Source organism: Crocodylus siamensis, chromosome 1, assembly GCF_052110815.1.
Source record: "Crocodylus siamensis isolate JL-2025a chromosome 1, ASM5211081v1, whole genome shotgun sequence".
NCBI lineage: Eukaryota > Metazoa > Chordata > Crocodylia > Crocodylidae > Crocodylus > Crocodylus siamensis.
The window spans coordinates 199,913,555-199,924,537 of NC_143395.1; positions in this window are offsets into that span (position 1 = coordinate 199,913,555).

Genomic DNA, 10,983 nt, shown 5'->3' on the forward strand with positions numbered 1-10,983 from the left:
AAGACTAAAGCACAACAGCTGTTTTCAGCTGGACACATTTCTATTTACTTTACTACCTTGGATCCTTGGATCTCTAAGCATGTTCATATGGGGGGCATGTTGTAAAGATAAAGATAAAGCCAATGAGACTTAGTTGTCACTAGAAATTATAAACCCATTCTTAGGAGAAAGAGGCAAAGCAAAATAAACTCAGTAAATGTTGTAAAGGTTTTTGATGGAAATAAAGACTGATTTTAAAATATATTCACACATGGTTTGCGTGCTATATTGTGGGGCTGAGCTCTCATTTTGGGTGGGACAGAGCATGTGGTGAATTTACCAGGGAACATGGTGTAAAGATACACAACCAGAAAAAAAAATAGCCCATGTGGACAGATGTTGCTTGCAGAAGTAGTCAGAGCTTCTAACAGCATGTACATATTTTAAGATTAAAGAATTATCTTTACTAAAACATTTTTTAAAACATTTTGTTCTAAAACTGTTTGGTATATACTTTTACTTTATAGACATTATACACACTCATATAAACTATTTTACTTCCTGTATTATTTAATTTTTAACACATAGAGCTTATCTAGTGGGAAAGCCATGACCACATGTTGCTTTCAGAGTGGTCAGAGCTTCTAACAGCAGGGTTGTTTACATAACTGAAAATTAAAGGATTATCTTTACCAAAACATTTTTTAGTGGTAGATAAACTTTTTTTTAGTGGTAGCTCTGTTTTAAAACAGAGTTTGGTATATATTTTACCTTATATACATATGCACACCATTTTACTTACTGTATTATTTTATTCTTATTACAGAAATCTTATCTAGTAGGAAAGCTACATGCAATGTTAGCACAGCAAGATAAAAATGTATATAAAAATAGAGGGGTTATTTGTGGCTGTATTAATATAAGCACACTAAGTTATAACAACTGCCTGTAACTGTTACACTTTCTCAGTTTTCCACTCATAGGTTTGTAGATCATAACTAACTGGGGTGAGGTAGCAGGAATGCTAATAAGATCATTGATTTGATTCAGGAACTCTGCAATGGTTGGATAATATCCCTGGCGCAGGTAGTACTTCCATTTTTTATCCCTGAAAATTATTTTGAAAGGGGTGTCTTTGTTAATGATGTTCCAGCTGTGCGGGTATTGTATTTTTGCTAACCCCACCTCCCAGCTCCCCAGGAGATTCAAAGGTTTAAAATGATAAAGTTTGAGCTGGTGTTCTGTGGAAGAACCCTGGCACTGGCATTGCTGGGCACAGTGTTGTAAAAATCTGCCATCACTCATCTTGTCCTTCTGATAGAGGTAATGGTTTTTCTTTTGTTACAAACTTGAAGAGGCTTCCACCCAGTTTTTAAATTTAGCCAGCCACTGCAACCATTTCACCAGTAACTTCTTTTTTCTCTCCTTTCCTTTTGTTGCTAGAACTTTTTTAATCCTGCAAACTCTTTCCTGTTTAGAGGTCACTTTTTGTAGTTCTTCAAAGTAAAAAGAACTCTTGATAGGTTCATCTTCATAAAATTTTAGCTGGTATACAGGTGTCTGTATGTCTCTAATGACTTTCCCATTGGTGAATGTTTTTTTGTAACCTTTTCCAAATCTCTCTTTGGTCCTAGACACCCTCACATGGTCTCCTTTTCTGAACAGGGGCACTGCTGCTTTTATTTTAAAATAGTCTCTGTACATGGCTTTCCACACCCGTGGAGAGTTTGAGGAGTTCACATCAACAGGCCTGGCATGGATAGTTCTGAGAGAACTGTGGTTATAGCTCTTTATAAACTCTGGTAACAGAGGAAAGGTATTGTGGCCTATAAAATACTTCCATATCTTTGATTTTAATGTTCTGTTAAACTGCTCTACCACTGCCACTTTCACTTCATTATTTGTTACAAAATGGTGACTATTATACTGCTTTAACAGTTTGCTTAAAGGCTTATTTAAAAATTCTTTCCTCTGATCACTCTAATTTTTGAGGTACACAACTCTCTGTAAATATGATTGTAAAAGCCCAGGTTATTACACAGTCTGACTTGTCTTTTAGACCCATGGTCCAGGCATGGTTTGATAATATGTCTATCACCATTAAGATGTACTTAACTCCATGGTTATGTTTAGAAAACTGCTGCATATCCACCAAATCTGCCTGCCACTGTGCATCCACAAATGAATCAACCATTTTGTTTCTTTTAAAAGTCTTCTTCCTGCTTTGTGTAGGATGTAAGCATCCTGATCTGAAAGATAGATGGCCACCCAGCTTCTGTTTAGAATGCTATTCTGTACTTTGTTGGCTTCAAAAAGTCAGTTCACCCCACCAACACTCCCAGCTTCTCTGGGAGAGTAATATATTTCCTTTAACAAAGGCTCCTGTGTAGACATGGTTGGTAACTGCAATGCCCCCCCCGCCCCCGCTCCTCCACCCCCTGCTAACACCCGTGTGGTGGATTCAAGTTCCTGAGAACAAATTTAAACCATGGTAGAACAAGGTTTATTAATCAGGTAATAAAATACAATATTAACCATGGTCTCTAGCCTCATTTTGAACAGTTGTTCAAAACCAGATTATGCAAAAAAATCCTTTTCTGAACAGGGGTGGGCTACTTGAAAATAGTTTCCCAAAAAGCCCTGCATAGTGATCTCCATGGGCTTGTAGCTTTGCTTGGTGACCTCCATGGGTATGTAGCCCTGCTCAGTGACCTCCACAGGCTCAAAGCCTGGGTTGGTTGCCATTGTCTTTGGACAAAACTGTTACATCAGTCTTCAAACTCATCTTGAACTCCCTTCTACCAGACACAAACAAAAACAGTTCACACAAAAAACCTTTACTTTTTGTGGGGTGCTGATGTGCAAGTTTTGAATGCTGTCCATGAAGGTGTTGTCTACCTGCAAAAATATTGTAATTAGCACAGACCCTGACAGTTACAGGAAAAAGCACCCCCACAAAAAATAATCAAAATTAGTTATCTCAGCAGAGATTGTCCAACACGTCCATGCTGTCTACAGGTAGGTCTGTTCTAGGCTGTTTGCATTCTGTCATGGTCCTCAACCCTGCTTCAGGACCCTAGGAATCCATCTCAGACTCCCAAATCTCACTCTTATCTGTCCCTGTCTGCCATAGTGTGGTCTCAGACAAACAGAGGGTCTGCTTTAGAAAGCAGATAGACCAGGTGGGCTTGTAGCCTAGACCCCACGCTTCTACTTGCTCCAGTTGCTTTGGTGCCATTCCTGAGGAGGTCCAAGGCCTCTGAAACCCCCACTGATTAGTGTGGGGGGGCAGGTTATTAGAGGGGTCACAGCCCCACCCCCCCACTACCTGCTATACCACATCTACGCCTTGTGCTCTCGGGTGGTGCTGTGCAGCACAAGGGATGGCATTTGGGACCTGCAGGGAAACCCTTCTGTCACACACCATGTGATGGGATGGGGAATTCTGGAGCCAAGATAGTGGTCTGGGGCCTGATAGGTTGAGACTGTACCATGTGGTTTAGGCCGGGTGTTGAAACATGAGGGGTCAGCCTTGGGGCCTGATTGGATGGGCCTTCTGATGTCATGGACCATGTGATGGTGGTGGCACGCACCACATGATGGAGCTGGGGTGGGGTTTCTGATGTCATTCATCATATAACTGGGGGTTGGGGCAAGGTTTCTGATTTCACGTGTCAAGTGACTGGGGGTAGCTGTGGGCTTTGTGATGTGAGACATCATGTGACTGGGGCCAGGGGCAGGGTTTGTTGTGTCATGTGTCGTGGGATCAGGGGGCAGGGTTGGGGTCTGTGATGTCACACGCCATATAAGGGGAAAAGGGCTGGAACACCTATCAAGCTGAGGAACCAGTGTCCCTATATACTAATCCCATGAGAACCAGGGCCTGTGATTGGAAAACTTCCACTAGTTGTTTCAAGAAAGTCTCATTTACCACACTCCCCTGGTCTGGTGGTCGATAGCAGACATCCACTGCAAAAATCACCCTTGTTGCTCTCTCCTAATCCCAGGTACTGTCTACAGGCCTATCTCCAATTTCATACTGGAACTCTGAGCTAGCATACGGCTCTTGTACATAAAGCGTTACTCCTCCTCCTCCTCTTCTCCCCTGCCTGTCCTTCATGAACAGTGTATACCCACCCATGACAGTGCTCCAGCCATGCTAGATATCTCATCAAGAATGCTAACTCCAGAAGCTGGAGACCCAGATTTTGGAGCCCACCCCTCCTGAGAGGGCTTGAATGTCCTGCTCTGCCACTTCTCAGCACAATGCTGTAACCAACAGGCTGGAAGGGAGGAATTCTGCTGACCCTTACCAGCCCTCCTCTTGAAGCTGGCTTCCTATGCACGTATAAGGCCATATGGGAAAGAGCACACCAAAGAATGATGTTTTCTACTCTGAAAGGGGTTAGTTCAGGGGGGTTGGTTCTAGACCCTGATTTCTAAAGGGTAGACTCTTTTCCGTTGTAATCTATCCATTTTTGGACAAACATGAATTGTGTGGTGCAGATGCTCAGCTGAAGAGGTGTCAGTAGGGGGACAGGGTAATGACTGATCTGTGGCCTGAAGCACTGTTGTGAGAAGTTGCAAAGAAAGAGATTCAACCCCACTAGGGGTGAGGTGACAGGCAGCACAAGGCTGGCAGTCTAGGACTCAGGAGTCATAACAGGAACCTCTGCCCTACAGGGATGGCATCAGGGAAAGGACCAAGATACCTCTGCATGTTGCTGTCCCTGCAGGAGAAGCCAGTTTATGTCCTCTTCCATTCAGGCCTGGATCAAGATGACTTTGTGGCAATCATGGCCTCACTTCTATGCCCTTTTTTGCCTGTTGGCTTCTTTAGAGCCATAGGCTTTCCCCCTTTCTGGGTGCAGCTCCAAATGTGTCCATGGTTCACTGACCTTTCCAGGCTCTATGCTGATACTGTTTCTGGGGCAACCAGCTCATGAAAGCCTCATGGGTATGACACTCTCATACATCCACATTCAAAGCATGATAGGGACTGTTGGTGAAGAAGACCATTATCTGTAGATCTCTTCTCACTGCTGAAGGAAGCTTCCTTTCCAGATGATGTTTTTACCTTCTAGTGACTAGGCCAGCCTTGAAGGACTCCCTGTGTCCTCCTTATCCTGGTTCTAGCATCCAAGGGACAGGAGTACAGGGTTTTCTCCTTTTTCCTGGTCCTGGCTCCTGTTGTACTTAGCTGGTGCAAGGTCTTAAAGGAGGTCACAGTTTTCACTGAAGCTGGCCTCCTGCTGCTCCAGCCAGGGCACATCCCTGAGCAGCTCACTCTATTCCATGTTTCTGTGAACTGCAACATCCACTTAAAAAATTCCCCAGTTCACATCCAAGCTCATGTGTTAAGTGAAAAGGCAAATTCCATCATAGAGCCACAGGTGGTCAAGGTCCCTGGACTCCAAATCCAGGATGTAGAAGTCCATGTCATCCTCTACAACTCTGTACAGACAGCAGAGAGAGCTCCAATCACTGTACAAGTGACACATGCCCTTGACTCCCTGCCAAGACACAGGGGTTCAGGGCCAATCCTCCAGGGCCCACTGGCTGCAGCATGATGGTTCTGCCCCTACAGTTGCCCAGAGAGCCTGGTTGTGATTTAACCCCTCACTGTCCCCCTGACCTGAGCACATGCCCTGAAGCAGTGACACTGAGGAGATCCAATCAGGGTCTCCACTCCAGTCACAAACACCTGCCCGGACACTACCAACCTCCCTGATCAGTATAGACTATGAAGAAGGTGTAGAGCATGGGATAGGAATGTGAGAGGATGTGATTCTGGAGATTGGGGCAGCCAGAGTCATGAGAGATAGGACTGGAAATGTCTGAAGAAGACAGGGAGAGGGATGGATCATGGTAGCAGTTTGAGGAGTGGATGAAGCACAAGGAAAGAGAATAAAGCAGTTAGAGAAGGGGTTGGAGGAGCAGATTGGGGGGTTGGAGGAGAAGGCGTTGGAGGAGAAGGGGTTGGAGGCTGTGTTAAAACCAGCTGTTGTGAGACCAGTCTCAGGTGTGAGGATGACAGACAGGCGTGTGAGGATGACAGACAGGCGTTGTGGCGGATCACTTGTCCATGGTGACTTAGTGCTAGATCATCCCTGGACATTATGTCAGAGATGCTTTGGCCCACCCTAAACCACCCCATCCAGGTCATGTGCATTCAGAAACCTCATTGGCTGAAATTCCCCACTGGGCATTTGCCCAGGGCAGGGAGGCTGCAGAAAGGTGGTTCACAGTCCCCAGGTTCCAGCACCAATGGAGACTGTGCTGGAGCATTAGGCCTGGAGAGCCCCCTGAGCAGTGCAGGATGGCAGAGGGGAAGGGTAGTTTAGGCAAAAGATGAGATGTTGGATTTACCATTCAATGGCAGTGGGAGGAGGTTATTTTAGAGATCAGGTGAGGACCAAGGCACTAGAGACAGAACTAACTGCAGATATATGAATAAGAGATGTCTTGGTGGAGAAGTTGGGTTACTCTTTGGGATGTGTGGATGGATGGTTTAGAAGTTGTGCCACCTATACCCGCAGATAAGTACCTGCTAGATCTGCAAGTGAAACCCAAAGGTGCAAAACTGTATGGGAACATCTGGTACATCAGAGAATGATGTATCCTGCTTTTTTGCATCTTTCTCCAACCTAATCTGTATGCGAGGTGAGGGACTCCATCCCTTTATCCAGCAGGCCAGACCCCATCATGTTCTTGAGCCTCAAGGAGCAGCTGCAGCATGATCCAGCTTAACATACAATAGCTGTCCATGCCACTTGTGTTACACATGCCAGAGGTTGACTATTCCTACAGTATGAGATGATTTGACTACAGAGTCATAATGCCCTAGCCCTGGGTGATCAGGGGATATGGATATCCCTGGAAGCTAGTGTTGGTGAGCTGGACCACAGGATGAATTATTGAAGGTTCCCTTCAATGGCAAAGGGCCTCTAGAGAGAGATGGTGCACAATGCCCTTCTGTACCAGGGAACCATGGCCTGGGTGACCAGGGGACACAGATACTCCTGGCAGGTGGACTGGACCCCAGGATGATTCATGCTGCAACATCTTCTTGATAGTGAAGAGCTTGTGGGGTGAGAATGACAAGTGTTATCTCTGGAGCTCCTTTGTTGATACAAACCTTGTATTTGACTTTATGTGGCCTAGTTTAACTTACTCCCCTCAGTAAAGAACATTCAATAGTTCTCATCCCAGTCTTCTTTCCAATGACACTCCTGACTTGGGCAGCATAATCCACCTGGGATCCAGTCCCCACACACACTGCCTCTATGGTGGTGTCTATGTAGCTTGGCCATCCTGAGCCAGGGCTTTATGACTCAATTTGCTTCTGGGATGCTGATGTCATAATGCCACCATCATCCCTCTCAGCCAATCTTTAATTTCCCCCTCCAGCTTATTTGCATTCTGGGACCTCATTGGCTGACATGCAGCACAGGTCTCACCAAGAAGTCAAACTTGAGGTAGTCACCTGTTTCCCTGGTATGTGGTGCAGGTTTGGAGGACTGCTGGCTGCAGGAATCCATGAATTATAGACACACAGAGTCTAAGGGTTGGAAGGAACCTCACAGACCATCTGGTCCAGATCCTGCATGAGGAAATCTCCACCTCTGCAAGGGAATAATTAAGGTGATATTGTCCCTGTGGGGAAAATTGAGGGGAAATCACAAGAGTAATCATACCCTCTGCACCTTCTATCCCCTTCTTGATCAAGGTTTGAGGCTTGAACTGTAACTGAGACTCTCCAGCTGTGAAAGACCTTGTACAGCCTGATCACATTTATGTGTATACTGCTGGATCTCCCAAGATCTCCTCTTCCCCTTACCCAAAAAGCATTTCTGTTCTTTTTAAAGGCGGGCTCAACACCAGTGTGGTAGGAAGTGCAGCATCTGAGGGGTACCTAGACAACGGTGTGTGGCTTCCCCAGCTGGGGCTGTAGCTGGTGTTTAGCTTTCTAAAGGGGAATTCTAAGGGGAATTATCAATAGATGGTGGAACAAGGGGTTTGTGTACATGAGACATTTATTGCACTGTTGACTAATTAATTCTGCAGTAAACATTTTGGTGCCTATACATGTGCCCCTATTACGCTGGAGTAAACTAATTTACTATGCAGCAGGATGGTACTTGTAAATACAAAGATAATTCTGCTGCAAAGTAAAACACCACAGCAGCAGACATATAGATGCTGCCTGGCTGGCTGGGGCATAAAGATGCTTCAGTGCAGGGGCTGCCTACCAGCTTGCACCACACTGAAGCACCCCCATGACCAAGTCAGCCCCTCTATGGAAAATTGAGCTGGGGGAGCAGCCCTGGGCTGGCAGGCTGACTCCTGGGGCTGCTCTGCATAGGCTCCAATTGCTGTGCTGGAATAGACTGCAGAACTGTTGCTTCAAAGTTAATTGTTCCCAGGCACACGTTCAGTCTACCCAGGAACAATTAACTCCTAAGCAATAAGGTCCATAGTTTATTCAAGTGCTGTAAGTGAATGTGTAGACACACTGAAAGAGTTGAAAATTGCTGTCAGGACTGAGGCATAGTAATGTTGTCCTGCTGCCAGAGTGGGGAAGGGGGTACCACAGCTACCTGTTCCCATGCCGCCTCAACCATCCACCCTCAGGCTGCATGCCTGCAGTCAGGGGCCCCACATGGATAGTGTGGGCCTTCCCTCCCCTCCCATTCCTACCCCTCTCCTCTCTTCCCTGCATGGGTGAACTCCCCACTGCCTGCTGTCATTCATGCAAGGAGGTGGGAGGCAATGCAGGACTTTATTAAGTGGCCCACACGCTCCCAGCTAGGCAGCCAGAGGCCTGTCGCTTGCAGAGAAACTCATCAATGACAGTGGTGGTCTCTTCTTCAGCCATGGGGATCAGGGATTCATAGCATAAGCAGAGGTACACCTGGTCCCCTGGGGCAGTGGTGATCCATGTTACAGGGAAGCATGGGTTTGCCTGGAGTACTACTGAAGCTGAGGGCCCCATGCCAGATTTTCAGTTGCAGCTGGGGCATCATAGAGATCAGCAGCAGGGTTTTATGGGTCAGTGCACTCCAACAGCACATTGCACTCAAACAGTGCATTGTGGCATGCCCAGGGGACTCTCAGCACGGGCATATTTGGGGCTCAGGCCATGCACAGTGGGGGCCCAGACCTGGCCTGGATTCTCCAGAGAAGGCTGCTGGGGGGAGGGTGGTGGGCATCGCCAGCTCCATTTCCCAGTGGGATGGAAGCCTGTCACCTCCTGACCCCGAGTGCTGAGGGCCTGGTTGCATGGAAGCAAACTGCATGGCTTAGAGGGAGGAGAAGGGGGTGGGGATGATGTCTGGAGCCCCTGGAGCAGCTGCTTTCAGGATCCATCCCTGGCCTGGCCTGGGGAGGGCATGGGGAAGGTAGATGATCAGCTGCAAGGGGCAAGCAGGCCAACTGCCCCTGTGGAGGAAGTGAGGATAGAGGGCCTGGCTGGCAGCTGCCTGTGGCAGGGCCCACCTGCCAACTTACCATGGTCCCTGGGCACTTGTGCATGGATGGCCCATCATCTGACATTGAATAGTGTGCAGTCCCTTGGTACAGTGCATGTTATCTCTGAAATGTTGCAAACTCTCACAAAGAGCCTCTCTGTTCTTGCTCTGAAGGTCCAGCAGCTGCATGTATGATCTTCTCAGGTCCCTTCTGACCCTACCAACTATGAAACTATGTGTGGGATATGCACCAGCTGCTGGCAGAGATGCACTAGCAAAGCTCCTGCTACCAGCCAGCGCCCTCTACGTATGATACATCTGCCAGTGGTGAACCCAGGACAGAACCCTGCTGTTGGATGGGCTGGTCATTGCAGCGGTGGCCACGGTGTCAGACTCATGGGCCTGGTGAACTCAGAATGTGGTGTCTTCAGGGACCAGCTTCTTGCCATCAAGCAGAGGGACTTTGCCATCATTGAGAGGTCACCAGAGGTCCAGGAGTGGCAAGCCACCATGGTACACCAGGCAGTGTGGGCCACAGAGGGGGACTCCCCCAGGTGCTGGACACCATCCTGGCTCTGCAGTCACTTCCATGATGTATGCCACCAAGCCCCCAGCCTTAGCCCTGTCTGGCCCCTGGCAGCTGCCTGCTGACCAAAACCCAGCCCCCAGCCCCAGCCCTGCATGGCCCCTGGCAGCCACCTGCCACCCAGTCCCTGAAACTACCTAGTCCCTGGCAGCTGCCTGTGACCCTGCACCAAGCCCCCCAGTGGGCCTGGGAGGGGGTGCAACAGTATCTGCAATGGCTGGGGTCCCCTACCTCTGCTCCTGACCTGAGTCCCCCAGCAGCCTGGCTGCCTGCCTGGGCGGCCTCCCACGGCTCACCTGCCTGCCGCTGGGCTAGCTCCACCTATGGGCCCTGGTGGACCTAGCTTCTTGGAGGAGGAGGAGGCTGGACAGCCCTCCACCTCACCCCCTTTGCCCCTGGCCTACCCCTGAGCTCACTGGCCTCACCACAGGATCTGTACACACAGTGGTGCTGCCAGAATCCAGGGTGCCAGGTGCTCCTCCCCAAGCTCGGTGCCATAGGTGCCACCAGCCCACCATCCCCCCGACACTGCATTTACCCCACTCTGTAAATAGTTGCACAGGGAAGAGGGTGTTTTATTGGTGGGGGGGTGTTGGGGTTGGAGGGGTGCTGTTATCAGGAAGGGTGGGTGTGAAGGAGTGTGTTGTGGTACCATGTAGCATGGCAGGGTATATGCGTTGGGATCAGATCCCCAGCACACTATTCAATTAATGTCTCCCAGGGCCTTAGTCATGAAATTACTCACACAACAGGCACTTCTCACCCAGCACTTGACATTTGGCTGAGTTGAGAACCAACATCATTCTGACACACAACTCTTCAGTGACTGAGAAAATTCCTGAGTTTTTTTCTAGATATGCCTTGGAATCGAAGACTCAGGAAAGAAAGGATCAAAGGATGTGCTTTTCTACATTTAAGTCAAAGACACCTGCACAGCATTTCGAAACA